The 16,166-nt window shown below is 42.3% G+C and overlaps 1 long non-coding RNA gene across 5 annotated transcripts in view; it reads right to left on the bottom strand.

Annotated features, from left to right (window-relative positions):
• Positions 1 to 579: 579 nt before the first annotated feature.
• The window catches only part of LOC120110459, a 28,764-nt gene continuing 13,177 nt past the window's right edge, over positions 580 to 16,166 (bottom strand). For 3 of the 5 annotated variants that reach the window (XR_005511448.1, XR_005511452.1, XR_005511456.1), the window contains one exon: positions 580 to 746. This is a non-coding gene — a long non-coding RNA (uncharacterized LOC120110459). Of the gene's footprint in view, positions 747 to 2,429; positions 2,986 to 16,166 lie in introns of those variants that run through there. The other 2 variants (XR_005511451.1, XR_005511453.1) reach the window with 2 other exon arrangements.

The following is a 16,166-nucleotide window of genomic DNA, read 5'->3' as shown; positions in this document are numbered from 1 at the left end:
TGAATTTTCAGGTCATTTAAATAATATCTAAACATCGTATAACCGATATGCCATTGTTGACCTTCCTACACTTATCTTAGGTCAAACCTCTTTTATCATGATCAAAGACAATTTATACTTTCCTTCCGTACTCATCGAAAACCAAACCGATGCATACATTTTATCACAATGCCCAGTGATCTTACACCTTAAGCACCGAATTTAATTGTCATGTCCCAAATGATCATAACCTTAAGCTAAGATATATTTCTGTCGCAATCCCTAATGATCTTAAACGTCAAACTCTAATGCCACTAAGGCTACAGTTCCTAGTGGTCTTAAACCGTAGATTATAATATCATTCTTGTTACAATCTCAAGTGATTATAAACCACATCTCTGATAGTTTTTTTTCCTATCATAATTCCCTACTCACACTCACCTGAACCTAAACCCTAGGATACCTTAACCTTAAGCTCTGATACCACTCTGTCACGCCCCGAACCCAGCACCCGGGTCCGATACGCGACCGGCCGCATGAGCCCTAGAGCAGTGCCCTAAAGATCATGCAAGGCCTAAGATAAACAACAATTCCAATAAATCCATAATTAATGTAATTAAACCAAACCAACTAAAATGTACTGAATGATTACATAATTTCAAATGTCCATAAGCAAAAGATAAATTAACTTCTAACTATCTAGCAGTTTGACTCCAGATCGATCTCACTTCTTGTCCCACCCGACAGATCCTACGAATCCAGTGCCTCTGAAAAAAAAATATAAGTATAGTATGAGCTTTTCCAGCCTAGTAAGAATCCCAACAGCCACACACAATAATAATAATAAAATCATCAAAACATCAAATAAATGTCATTTCATCTTTTCAAAAGCTCAACAAACAAGTGTATATAATTAGCACATATACACAAATCCTTTTTCACATTATGTGATCCATTCCCGTATTACTCTGATTTCCAAGTTTTCAGACTTTTCACTTCTGGCTTTGGACCAACCAAGTTCATGTCCCAGTCCAAGACTGCACAAATCCCACGCATAAGCTCATGGCAACTATCCCACGCGTAAGCCCGTGGAGGCTATCCTACGCATAAGCTCGTAGAGGCTATCCCACGCGTAAGCCCGTGGAGGCTATCCTACCAATAAGCTCATAGAGGCTATCCCATGCATAAGCTCGTGGCAGCTATCCTACGCATAAGCTCTTAGAGGTTATCTCATGACAAGGTTAGTCCAACCCATTTTACATGTCTAGTTTTACATGTTTAATCACATTTCCATCACATCACATATTTTCGTAAATTCTCAAAAATATGTTAATTCTTCTCAATTTAATTATTTCAATATTTCCATAGCAATCAATCTCATATGTATCATACAAGCACATAAAATTAATATCAACATACTGATAAATTATAACCAACGATAAATTGCATACATGCATAAATAGAAGTGCTCAGTTGTAGGAATTCTTACAGAGATTGTAGACTGACTCAAACACGTATCCGAATCACAACCTATGTGCTGAGGTGCTGAGTCCCCTGATCAAAATCTTCTGGCACCGCCGACTCTTTCTCTACAACATCAATTATAAATCATAACTAAATTATTTAATATTTAAATATTCTAAACCATAATTCATATCTACTATGGGGTCCATCACCAGGTCCCCAAACAACTCAATCCCTCCAAATCTAGGGCAGTCGGGGTGGCCCGACTCCCACCCTTGTACCACCGGCCTATGTCGTCGCCAGCCATGGCCGCCGCCATGCCGGCGACGGTGGCCGATCCCTGTGAAGAGACCAAAAGAATGGATGAATCCTCTCTCTTCATGGTTGGGAATACATCTCCCTCCCTCAAATCCTTTTGATCCAAAGGCAACAGCCATGGTGGCTGTGCCCCCTCCTTTCCCAACCCGACAACACCACTGGCCGAACCATCATCGGCCACCACTCCGACAATGTTGGCCGGCCAAGAGAGAAGAGAAGAAGAGGTCTTTTCCTCTTCTTCTCCAAGAACAGGCAGGGCCTCATTCCTCCCTTCCCCCTCCATCATCCACGGAAGACCCGCACGGCTCCTCACAGCCACCATGATGGTGGCTCGGCCCCCACCCGACGGCACCCAACCGCCGTCGTCACCGCCGGTGGCCAACCGACGAGGGGAAAAGGAGGAGAGGATGGGATCCCGAGGAAGAAGACCTCGGATCCACCCTCCCTCGTCACCAACCAAAACCAGAAAGCCCTCCCAACCTTCACACAGCCCCGATTCAACCCAGATGCCACGGATCTCGGCCAACCCGGCGGCCGGCGGCGGCGGCAAGATCCGAAAAAGAGAAGCCGAAACAGGGTACCCTTGTTTCGGATCCTTCTCCGACGATCTCACAGGCCAAATCCCCACCCACATAGCCCTAATCCTAGTAAATGAAGTGCAAGGAAAGGATCTACGCTTACCTCAGCTCGACAGGGTGCTCCGGCGACCTTTCCGGCGAGGAATTGGCGGAGGAAATTCCATGAGGGAGAGGTCTTCTTCACCCGATTTGTGGAGATTTCCATTGAAGGGAGGAAGAGCTTTAAAGCTTCCTCCACGATCGGCCAGTTCTCGGCTCCGATGCTCGGTCTCCTCCGGCGCTCGGTGTCCTCCGGCGATCGATCCCTCCAACGTCGCCGCTGCCCCTTTTTTTTGTGTGTGTGTGTGTTTCTTCTCCCACGATCGTGCCTAGGGCACGATCGTATATGGTGGATGGGCCCAATCTTTTCGGGCCGGCCCGTCCACCCCTCTTTTTTTTTTCTTCCTTTTCTGGGGTATTACAAGTTTAGTCTCCATCTTGCCTTGATTTAGAAGTATTCCTCCCCTTCAGCCCCACATTCTCATCCCAGCTCTTTCTAGAAGCTTCGGTCCCTAATTCAATCACCAGCACCAACGCTGATACAATGTGTTCGTATGTTGGAGCTCGAGGAAACACCAGGGTGCAACACAGCCATTTGGTTAGGTCTCTAAAGCACAAGCAAAGATCAATGTTACTGAAAAGATATATATATTACATTAAGTTTGGAAACTCATAAATAGAATTGTTTATAGAACTCATAAATTGTTCCGCTAAAATTGTTTGGAAACTTAAGTTTTTCGAAATGGAATTATCACATTACCAATAGACATTACAAAATTCATCAAAAGTGAAAGGAAAAGGTTCACTTCCTGTGAAACCAATTAACGAAAATACTACATGAGTAATGTAGTCATATAAATACTACAGTCCTGCACATGCAATGCAAGTGCACAGGCAAGGTACTTTTTATTTTGTTTTGGATGGCAGGACCATGGCTTGGAGGGGAAAAGAAACTTTTTTATCTGAGGAGGAGAGCATCCATGAAATGGAGCATATCTGAGGATTTTCTTTTATTCTTTGGTGTGGTGGAGGCCTGCAGGAAAAAAAAATGGCGGTAAAGTGCATGGTGAAAAAAATACAGATCTTTTTTTCTTTTTTTCTTTTCGGAAGGGGATTCTTGAAGCCACATTTTTTTGTGTTAAGGTTGGCTGACCACAGAGCCTTTTCCATTATATATACGTACAAGGCCAGGCAGCTCTAAACAAGAAAACCCATAGAATCAGCTCCTACATTAATATGAAAAGTTCTTTACCAGCAAGAAGTAGATATCTTACAGGCATCTCAGCTTGTAATTAACTTGCCTGGTAAAATTTCCATGAAAAAGAAAGCAAAAACTTGTCTTGCTGTTGTTGTATGGAGAAGTCATAGAACAATTTATTTTTTGAGACCTGCTTGCCGCAGGACGTCTTGGCTTGAACAACAATTTACAAAAATACAAGCTCAGCTAACAGGCAACATATTTTCTGAATGTGGTCATGAACTAAATTTCCGTTAGAAGGTCATATGGTGATATTAGTAAAGGTATTAGAAAAATGCGTCAAGGAACATTACCTAAACTCATGGGATGCATGCTGTAGCCAAATAAAATTATATTTTCACAGCTAAATTTGAACCCTTTACTTGGTAATAGGTATTCAGCAAAAAGACCCACTCAGAAAGACTCAACAGTGTAACATAATGCTGCAGTTTTCCGAATCAGCATCAGCAGCTCTAATAAGAAACAGTTATCCTAGATGGCATTTAAAATATCCAGACAAAATCAAGTGAAAGATGTAGCCAGGATTATAGATCAAGCTAATTCAAAGCTATAAAGATAATTTAAGCTAATACATCATACAATCTCGTACCAAATATAAAGTAAATATAAATGAGAAAAAAAAAAGAAAGGCAACATACAAATGAAGCTACTACAGAGCCACAAATTAGGTACCGACTACCAGGCAGCAAAATATTGAGGTTCTTGCCAGACCAGAGTACAGTGTGGAGTACTCATGGGAAATATTATTTGTAAAAACCATTCATAATTACAATAAGACAGTTCCAGCACAGTGCAGATTTCCCCCAAGGAACAAGACCTTACTTCTAGGCATGTATATACCACCAATACCACAGCAAGTTAGTGACAATAATGCTAGGATTTAACTATTTAAGGTCATGTACCTTTGACTATGAAAGTAAAGAAGCAATATCCAAGATAAACCAGAAAGAAAGAATTTTAGATGTAACAAAAGCAGATCAAATCATCAAATTTATTAACATCAAGCAAATAAAGTATAGTTACACACTTACTAAGATTTCATACTGAACAATATTTGGGAAATTCTTAAGATGTTCAGACTACAAATATGTAAAATCATGAGTAGAAAAATACAGTTTTGTTACATAGAAACATATAGAAAACCTAATCTCCGAACTTCTGCACCAAATAGAAGATTATTCATACTAAAAAGTCGACTAAATGGAAAGAGATGCTTATATTTATGGAGCATTATAGTGATGCTCAAATATAATTGCACTACAAAGAGTGGACAATTCACACTAAAAGTCAGCTAAATGTAGAGATATATTTATATCATCGCACATATTTGTGATACATGAAAATAACTGATAGGCAAACTAATTGAAACTTCAAAATGGAAAATGGTTGTACATACCTAGTATGTATACACAACACAAGCTATGTAGTCAATTCAATCAAGACAAGAAGCATGAAGCTATAAGCTGTATTTGTTTACTAAAATGTGAAGAGAATATAAAAGTCAACAATAATATTAGCATTAGCAAACTGACCTGCTCTGGTGAATGGCCTTAATATTCTGATGTAGCACAAGTGTGGGGAAAGAGGAGAAGAAGGAAGAACAAGAGAGGGAGAAGGAAGAAGAGGTTATAGAGACGCAGGAAGAATAGAGGAGGAGAGGGGGTGTAACAACCCAGGACCTCACCCAAAATGGCTAGCCAGAAGATGTTATTTATGTTCCTTGATCCTGTATAAGTACCCAAGATCTATCCAGCGAATAACCGATGTGGAATTAAACACACGCCCGCACGGATCCTCACATACTCCCCCCGTTCAAGCCCTGACGTTCTCGTCAGGCTAAGGGTTCATATCTATTCAAATCTAATCACAAACACCACGATTGGCCCGTGGTCAGCCTCAATGGATCCGTGCTGCAGTGGCCCCTAGTCCACATAGGTTATGAACCGGATCCGCTCTAATACCATTTGTAATAACCCAGGATCTCACCCAAAGGGGCTAGCCAGAAGATATTATTTGGGTTTCTTGATCCTGTATAAGTACCCAAGATCTACCCGGCTAATAACTGATGTGGAACTAAACACACGCCCGCACGGATCCTCACATACTCCTTCCGTTCAAGCCCTGACGTCCTCATCAGGCTAAGGGTTCAAATCTATTCAAATCTAATCACAAACACCACGATTAGCCCGTGGTCAGCCCCAATGGATCCGTGCTGCAGTGTCCCCTAATCCACATAGGTTATGGGCTGGGTTCGCTCTGATACCATTTGTAACAACCCAGGATCTCACCCAAAATGGCTAGCCGGAAGGTACTATTTGGGTTCCTTGATCCTATATAAGCATCCAAGATCTACCCAGCAAATAACCTATGTGGGACTAAACACACGCCCGCACGAATCCTCACAGGGGGAGAAGAGAAGGAGAGGGAAAAGAGAAAAGAGAGGAGAACGTAGAGAAGAAATTTCAATTCACTTCATTAAAACCCTAATCATGAAGATAGTCCTCTATATATAGGGCCCAAATAAACACAATTAATATAAAACCTCCTTACACAGAAATAACTCCAAATAAGCCCAAAAATAACACAAATAAGCCCTACACTAATAAAAATGCAAACAAGCCCAGAAATAAAAATAAAGTAAATATGCAAATAAGATGGTGGACTAAGCGGTTAGATAATCAGCTTCGATGTCCCCATCAACTCCTTCCGGATGAGAAAAACTCGACCCCGTCGAGTGCAGGTCTGGCCGGCTGTCGTACTACTCCAGAAAGTCAGGATCAAAGCGTTACAACTCGGCTCGTGAAATCCACGTCACATCCGATTCGGATCGACCTTTCCACCGAACAAGGTAACGCCAGTAACTTCCTCTCCTGGTAGATATAACCTGCTCATCTAATATATGTTCTATGTGTTCTCTGCGTGCATGAAATTTTGGAGGTGGAGGCTCAATAGCAGGTGATGGGTCAAGGTAATCAACAGAGGCGGGTGTATCAACAAAAGGGTCAGAAGGAATGAATGTTGACTTTTTATATGGGACTAAATCTTCAATATTAAATGTCGCACTAATACCATAGTCTTCAGGAAGATCTACAACATAAGCATTCGAACTGATTTTCTTTAGAACTTTGAACGGTCCCGCACTACGAGATTGCAACTTTTTAAACGTTCCCGAAGAAAGTCGTTTAGGTCTAATTCTCACCAATAACATAATCTCCTACATTCAACTCTTTATAACGTCTATGCAAATCAGCAAGGAATTTATATTTTAAGTTATTAGAGTGAAAACGTTTGCTGATTTTCTGATGCAATGAATGCAGGTGTGATGCAAATGATTGTGCAGACTCAGAGACTATGTTGATGAGACATGGAAATCAAGTCTATGGGCTGCCTAGGTTTATAACTGTTCACCACTTCGAAGAGACTCATGCCTAAGGACCTATTGACCGAACTATTATATGCAAACTCAGCTGTCGGTAACACTAAATCCCAGGTCCTAGCACGATTACCTTCCAGACATTTTAACAGGTTTCTAAGGCTACGATTGACAACTTCAGTCTGGCTGTCGGTTTGAGAATGATAGGCAGAAGAAAATTTTAGTTTGGTGCCTATAATGTGCCAAAGAATTTTTCTAAAGTAGCTCACGAATCTAACATTCCTATCAGATATAATAGATTTTGAAAGGTCAGGAGGTCTAACGACTTTATTGAAATAAAATTTGGCAACTCTAGAAGCGTCAGAAGTCTTAGGATAGAGAAGAAAGTGAGTCATATTTGAGAAACGGTCCACAACCACAAAATTGGAATCGTGCTTGATAAAGGTACGAGAAAGTCCTAACACGAAGTCAATACTGACATCTTGCCATGGACATTCGAGACGAAACTGAATCTAGTGGTATCTACTCTTCAGGTCGATCTTGGAGAAAACCGTAGCATCAGACATTAAATCTAAGAGATCGTCCAGCCTAGGAATGGACAAATGATACTTAATCGTGATTTTATCAATGGCACGGCTATCAACGCACATCCTCCAAGCCATCTTTCTTGGGAGTGTGGAGTGCGGGTACAGCACAGGAGCTCAAACTCTCACGAATATACCCTCGAGTGAGGAGTTCGTCAACTTGACGTTTCAGCTCAGTATGCTCGTTTGGGTTGAGCCTATGATGGGGAAGATTTGGCAAGGATGTTCCAAGAATGAGGTCAATTACGTGCTGGATATCATGCATCGGAGGAAGTGTATCTGGAAGATCCTTAGAAAAAACAGAGTGAAACTCCTCCAATAGAACTACTGCGGGTGGGTGCTCAGGATTCGATTCTACATTGATAACTCTAGCCACAAGGGCGAACACAGATGATTGGCTTTCGATATCTTTCATTACCTCTTTCGAAGTAATGATGTGAAGTGATTCATCTTTCCATAGTGTAGCACTCTTCTTTTCTGGGGCGAGCTCTCTAGGAGGCAATGAGTTCAGTATAATTTTCCGACCCTGGAACATAAAGCTACACGAATTCGACCGTCCATAAAGTGTGATGTCCCTATCGTATAACCAAGGTCCCCCTAGAATGACTTGACCTACGTCTATCGAAATGCAGTCACACCAGATTTCGTCGTTATAAGATAGGAATTGAATCGGAACGAGACATCTTTCCGTCATCGAGATGGACGTCATATCTACCCAAGCTATCTTATATGGGTTGGGATGAGGGGTAGATTTCAGGCCGAGGCGGAATACAACTCCAGAAGCAATGGCATTGATGCAACTTCCGCTATCAAATAGGATCTTGCACGTTTTACCATTGATCTTAATGAGCGTGTAAAACAGGAAGGTCCTACGCCAATCTTGTTCGGTCTTAGTCTGAGCTAGAGTACACCTAACCACATGAAGCCTAGGATTTTGGTCATTTCGATCAGTGGGCTCATTTTGGGGTTCAGCCTGGATAAACTCTAATCCGGTCTGTTCGTCTCCAAAGTCTTCTACAAAATCCTCGATGTTCGGTTCATAAACTTCTTCGACACATTCAGTCTTCTGGGTCCCAACTTCAAATTCAGTCATTAGATAGGTCTTGGCATTACATTGGGACGCAATATGGCCAAATTTTTGGCACCTGAAACATTGGGTTTGGCTTCTTGAAGGAGGGTTGGAACCTAGTATGCCTTTTTTTTTATCATTTGACGGGATTCTGGACAGGCATCGAGGATGTCCTAGTCGGTGCTTGGCTAGAACCGGGCTGGTTAGGAAGATTGGGAAGTGGTCTGGATTGCGGAAGATAATTTTGAGTAGGTCAGGCTCCTGGGACCATGTGTCGGGGGTCAGTACGCCTCACTACAAGGATCCGTAAGAAACTATCCACATCTTGAGCCAACTGGTAGGCTTGGCCAAGGGTGGTAATCTCTCGGAGGATTAATTCTTTCTGGATCTTCTCGTGGAGTCCTGCCCGAAACCTAGAAAGAGTAACAGTCTCCTCTTCGATTACACCGCACCTCATATGAAACTCCTCAAATCGTGCAATGTAATCAGCAACGGTTGATGTCCCTTGAGTTAGTCTCTGCCACCTATCCATAAGGCGTTGTCGGTAAGAGAATGGCAGATACTTCTCATTCAGCTTTTCTTTCATATCCTCCTAGGTGCTGATACGAGGAAGCCTTTGGGTCTCACGCACATGTTCAACATTATGCCAGTACCAGTGAGCTTGCCCAATAAGCTTCATTTTAGCAAACCGTACTTTTCTATCGTCAATCATTTCGTACCACTCAAAATAATTATCCATGGCTGCTCTCCAATCAAGATACACGCTTGGCTCTAGTTGAACAGCAAGTGTGGGGGCATCTACTCTTACGGTACGAAGTAGTCGCTCGTCAAGATCGCGCTGGTGATCAGAAGGATGTTGGTTCCTAGGGGGATGGGGAAGACCTACAAGTGGTGTGGCCAAACCAAGTTCGGGATAAGCTACGATTGGGGTTGACGGTTCAGGAGTCCTCGGATGTTGCATTAGAGCACGATCTCTCGCTTGAATTCGTTATGATCAGCTCGTAAGGCAGCGATTTGTTCTACAAGATCTTGCAGAACTCTGGAATCCATTGTAGCTAACGGGGTCTTAGAATGAGTGAGAAGGTACTTCCTACCACTACGGGTTGGCATGCAAGGACTACACTGGTTGATGGTAAGACATGCAATGCTACTAATGACCCTAACTGACCAAATGGGATGCAGGACCAACTACTAATGCAACCTACTATGAGTTCTGAAATCAGCAAATTTTCACAAAAGTAACTTAAAATCTAATGCTACCAATTTGTACTTCGGTTATTTCAGAATTAAAGTATGAAATTAGTCACTATAAGAAGTTAGGTTGCAAGCACGTATTACGATCATTCTAATCCAAAAGTAATCTGATCGATGGATGTTGAGAAATATCCTGTCGCTAGGGTGTGCTAATTTAATATCTAGATTTAGATGATGAGTAGGATAGGTGTGGTAGTAGATATTCTAGGTTTTGAAATCTGACAGGAAAGTAAGTTTTCAAAATAAGACTGTCATGCAAGAGAACTAGAACATAATCAGATAAACAAGCCCAAAAGAAAGAAGAACCTGTCACCTGTGGTGGATGCAGTCACCCGGAAGTGTCCGTTGTAGAGTCTCGAGCACGAAGTTGGCGCCGGGCGGAGCTAGCTGGAGCTGTGGACCTGGATCTGCAGCACAAGGGGCTCCTGGGCTTCTGAAATGGACTGAAGAATGGCTGGGTCGGGCCTGAGATAGGACCTGCAGCCGCTTGGGCCTAGGCCGCGCTCAAATGATGGCGTGCGGGCTTGGGCCAATATGGGAGCAAGAGCGGCTGGGGTGAGTCAGTGGGGTTGGAGCTGCTGGCCCTTGGTTCGTATAGGAAGGATGGAGGGCCAAGGGGAAAAGGGCAGAGTGGGCAAGAAGATGAGGGAGGCGATGGTGGGGATGACGGCCGAAGTCAGGGAAGGAGGTGAGCGGCGGTGCTTAGGCAGAGCCGAGGACGGCGGGCGTGCCTCAGGTGAGATGCGGCCGGAGGAAGGTGGTGGGCGTCGGCGAAGGCGAAGCGGTGCGGAGGCGGTATGACGCGGCAGTGTCGGTGGACGAGGCTTGGTGGAGGCGGAGCCCGGCGGAGGCGACGCAAAAGCAGTGGAGCGGCAGCGGTGGCGGCGGCTCAAAAGAGAAGGCAGAGCTCGACTTCGGTGACGCCGCGGTGAGGCGTGCGCAGGCGGCGCGAATCGGCGGAGAGGGCGTCGTCGGGGCTTGGTGGCGGTCGGCTTCGATCGTCTGCGGTCGATCGCGGGAAGGAGGTGCCCGAAGGAGGTGTCGCACGGCAGCGGGCGTGGTGGCGAAGCTCGGCGGAGGCGCGGCGAGGGGCGGCCAATCGGGGAAGATGGGCAAGTAAGGTTTTTTTTTTTAAACGCACGTGCAGTCACGTGCAACGTTTTTTTTTTCCTTCTTTTTTTTTAACTCTTTGCGGGTTCGGATTATCGGGCGCAACCCGCTCCGATACCCGTTATCTCCAGCCCATGCATATCACGTGCTTTTTTTTTTGGACCCGAGTTACCAGGTTGAGAACTTACCCGTTACCCTGATTCCTTCTTCAACCCCCCGACAGATTCGTGAGGGCGTCGATCTTCACGGCGGCGGCTGCTAGCCGGGGCAGGGATCACGACAGCGGCTTCGCGACCTGCGGCGGCGGCAAGATCACGGCCACAGCTTCGTAGCCTACGGCAAAGGTCAGTGGCGGTCCCCTCTGTGGACCCGACGCCGACGGTTGGTGGCAGACGCGAGACACTCGGGGCGGCGACGCTCTCATGGGGACGCGACGATCTCTGGTGGCGCTGCGAGGTGGGGCGGCAGTTGGCGCAGAAACGGCAACGGGCAGAAGAGAAAATCTTCCGGTGGGGCCCTTCCTTTGTTCTCTGTGACAACCGAGAGGGAGGATGGGGACCTGACCTCACTTCGAGGTGGTGGCCGCAGGTGGCCTGCGGCGGCGAGCGGGAGTGATGGTGGTCGCGGGTGTGATGGGCGGTGGATCCCGCCGCAAAGGTTTTTTTTTTCGTTCACTGGTGAAACCGAGAGGGAGGAACCCCTTTCTTTTGAGTGAAAATCAAGGGAAAGAAAAGAATCTGGAACGTGGCTTTGGCAGCAGGGGCAAAGCCAAAGCTCTGATACCAGGTTGATGTAGCACAAGTGCGGGGAAAGAGGAGAAGAAGGAAGAACAAAAGAGGGAGAAGGAAGAAGAGGTTATAGAGACGCAGGAAGATTAGAGGAGGAGGGGGAGAAGAGAAGGAGAGGGAAAAGAGAAAAGAGAGGAGAACGTAGAGGAGAAATTTCAATTCACTTCATTAAAATCCTAATCATGAAGATAGTCACCTATATATAGGGCCCAAATAAACACAATTAATATAAAACCCCCTTACACAGAAATAACTCCAAATAAGCCCAAAAATAACACAAATAAGCCCTACACTAATAAAAATGCAAACAAGCCCAGAAAAAAAAAAAAGTAAATATGTAAATAAGATGGTGGACTAGGCGGTTAGATAATCAGCTCCGATGTCCCCATCATATTCATTATCTAGATAACTCAAAGAAAGAAGAAAACCAATGAGTGCTAGAAAAAAAAGATAGATAAAAGTGATCCTGAGCTGGTAAATATGATACTATTTCATATCTCATCAACAGAAGAGATTCAAGAAGCACTTCCATCCACCATCCTCCTCAAAGATTCCAAGACCCTATTACAAATAATACAATCCCAAGAAAAATTGGTCATCAAAACTTTAACCAACCTTGAGACATGAAACCTCATTTGAAGTGGTGAAGGTAACAGGTGAGGTGCTGTCAAAGTAATATCTGGGCTGGCCCAACTTGGGTGGCATGTACTTCGAGTGAGGGGCTCATCCATGGATTTCATGACATGTATCCATATGTTGATGGACATCATGGGATGGAGTGAAATCCAATAATTCCTTACAAATGGTACATAGAGCAAAATCTGACAACACCTTACAAATTACTTTAACATCCATAGGTGGAAAATAAATAATATCATATTGCACCTACGTACTACAGAATTAATTAAACTGGAGAATAAAACACCTATACCTATTGGTTAGTCTACACAAGGATTGATTGATCAAATCAGTAATTTGGAGGTGCCAGACTGAATCCACTTCAGTAGGAAAGCAAATAATTCTTGGCTTTTATGCACAATGTTCCTCTGGTTATTTTTTCCACAACCACGACACAATTAAAAAGGGTCAGAGGTTACATCATTTTAATTATCAGTTGTTATCATAATGACAGAATATAGTACAAAAGTAAAAGAACATGATAAATCTGTGATTATCAAGGTGTCTAGATTCCAAACTTATATGACACCATTACACAGAGTTAGGAGCAAAAACATGTTGAAGATTTGCATGTTGGAGAATTCTGTTGGCTGACTGCTCAGATATGTGCAGATTGATTTTTTATTTTTTTCTAAGTCTCCTCTGAGATTCTTAATCTCTCGTAGCTCACCTTTATTTTTTATCTGGAATATAGGTGATTGGTCATGCACTATGTTATTTATTCAGTTTTGGTCAGTCTGAAGAGAAATCGGGCCTTTGACATGTGGTTTGGACCTTTCCCCTTCACAATTGAATTTTCTTTAATTGACTGGGCATCGTCTATTGCAACACAAGGAAGAACTGAAGATGTGCACCATTTTGGGATATTCCCTGCTTCGTCATTGAAAATGGCCACTTTAAAGATATATGAACAAACAAGCAGAACAAGGGATTCTCTACAAGGGTAAGAATAAATCTTGGAAATTTTTCCGCACAAACACATTGAGAGAACCCTTTTTTTTAATGAATGCAGTGGAAATACCACCATCCAGGATTGAATCCATAAATCCATAACCTCTCCCCAAGTGAGAGGGGTTCCAACCAGTTAACCAAGCTGGTGATGATCGAAAAACCTATTGAACTGCAAAAACAGAAAACAAATGGCTTAAATTTAATAGAGAGAGAAAGATGGATGAATGAAGGAGAAAAAAGGGATGACCTAACAATCAAGCTGACAACTGAGAAAATGCTTGCTAAATTATAGAGCTATGGTCAATTTGGTGTTTAGAGATGTGAACCAATTTATCATGGATGAAATAGGGGCATAGAGTTTCTTTGCAGGCTCTAACCTAACATTGCATAGACCTGATAAGACATTACAATATTCCACCACCCATCGTGCTCAGACATATTGGAGGGCTCTATGTGCATGTCTTGGGGCATATCCTAACTCTGCATTAACATTTTTAAACTACGCCAGCCTATTGACACTTTGTTCACAGATATATAGATCATTGTGGTTATACTTTGCTTCCAAAGAAAGAACAAAATTACATCTTGAGTGCACTTCCTCCACATGCAAGTGCCTGGTTCTTGGGGATTCACTAATGCAACCATGTTAGCTAACCACCTGTTTCCCCACAAATTTATAGGTTTATTATTCAAAATACTATAGTTACTTTTCTATTATTTATATTTATAATGTTCACATTTATTACATTATTTATTTATCGTGCTAATTGTTGCCGTAGGATCCTGGACCGAAGTTGAAGCGCAGCTCAACTGACCCTGAGGTTCGCAAGAACAAAGCTAAACGAGGTGGTCGAGGTGTGGCAAATTTGATCTCCTCCGGAGATGGCCTGCAAAAAGTCCACTTGCCAGAGAATTTCCGGCGGAGGACCCTCAGATGCCTAAGTTAAAAAAGAGAATCAACAGTGTGGAAGAGAGAAATTTCAGCAAGGTGTTCTTCCTAAATGAATATCACATAACCTACTCGAGGAGTGAGGATCCCCGCACTACCCCTTTATATATGGTAGTCTATTTTGTCGTTATATAAGTTGATGCGATTTGTGTTAATGGCCAGTCGTACGTTTACCGCGTGGGCAGCATACGACGTTGATCATACATCGACTATCATAACTATCAGTTGCCAAATCAACAATCTCTATCAGCATGTGCCGATCGGCTCCACGGCTGACTAACTCCTCGGCTGGGGCCGAAGTTGCTCACCTCGGTTTATACCGAAGTCAAGAAGGTCGATCAGATTTGAGGTCGAGGTGTCTAATATTTTTTCCATCAATAATTCTATATTTTCCATAGTTCTAGCTCAACCAAGTCATTTATTTCTAATATTTTTATTTTTACAAATAGTCATTCTTCATAGATATTATATTTCTTTTGCTATGGACCTTCGATTTTCTTTTAAGACTTCATTTCTTTATAATATGAATATCCTATCTAGAAACATTATTCGATATGGATTGGAAAAAATATCACATACAATTCAGAATTAGAAAGATGGTTCACCGTAGACTAAAAGGCATTTGGATTTATAAAAAACCAATAAGATAGTTTATTGTTTTTTGAGATGTTCACTCAAATATATAAATTTGTGCTAGAAATACCCCATCAAAATATTGAAGAAAACAAATAAAAGGGATAATAAATAGATTAAATTTTAAAAAAAAAGATAATGATTTGATAAAAGATACAGAGAACTCAAGTCTCAATTGAGATCTACGAAAATCAAGAGGCAATAGATAAAATGCAATAGTACAAGTAAAATAGTGAATATCTTGTATACCAAAATTCAGCGCACATCGAAATTTAGAAAATAGAATACTTAACCTAATAGAGAAAATATAAAATAAAAATATAAAGAAAGAGGAAAATCCCAATGCTTAATTTACACCCAGATTCAAGATGCAAGAAATATAATACTCGAACCAATCATATAAAGACCATAGACTCCAAAACAACAAAAAAATAACATAAATTACCTTGAAAATATTAAAAAGCTAAAATAAACATGAAATTGTAATGACCTAGGACCATATCCAAAGCTAGCCATAAGACTAGGACCTAGAACTTTATCTAAAAACGCAAGCCATAAGATATGATTTGGGTTCTTTGACCCTATATATGTAACCAAGATCTATCTAGTACATAACCAATGTGGAACGAAACACCCATTCGCACGAGTCCTCACACACTTCCCTATTTAAGCCCGAGCCTACTTGCCAGGGCAAAGGTCCAGTGTCCTAACCGCTATTTCCAATACTATGAATGAGAATAGCACATGATGTGAGCATATGGTTGGGTAACAGATTTGGACTAGCCACGTTAGTATTGTTCCCTATCACAGGTTGGAAATGTGATAGTATCATTGTCCCGTCATAAGCTCAAAATTTCACCATGGATAATCCAAAGATGAATTTCATGTCATCCCCCTTTTTGTATAATCCTCGAAATATTTTATTGAACTGCATTCATGTTAAATTATAGTGCAGTAAGATTGAATTCAACTACTAAACCAAAAAAAGGATTGAGTTTTCTTTTGTAGCATAATATGTGTGCGAGGACCCATGCAGGTATACGTTAGTTCTCACATTGGTCATAAACTAAGTAGATCTTGGGTACATATACAGGGCCAAGAAATCTAAATAACACCTTCCAGCTAGGCTTGTTGGCTGAGA

This window comes from Phoenix dactylifera, chromosome 1 (genome assembly GCF_009389715.1).
Source record: "Phoenix dactylifera cultivar Barhee BC4 chromosome 1, palm_55x_up_171113_PBpolish2nd_filt_p, whole genome shotgun sequence".
In the NCBI taxonomy this organism is placed as follows: domain Eukaryota; kingdom Viridiplantae; phylum Streptophyta; class Magnoliopsida; order Arecales; family Arecaceae; genus Phoenix; species Phoenix dactylifera.
Note: the sequence above shows the minus strand (reverse complement) of the source record. Positions and strands in the feature narration are given on the sequence as shown.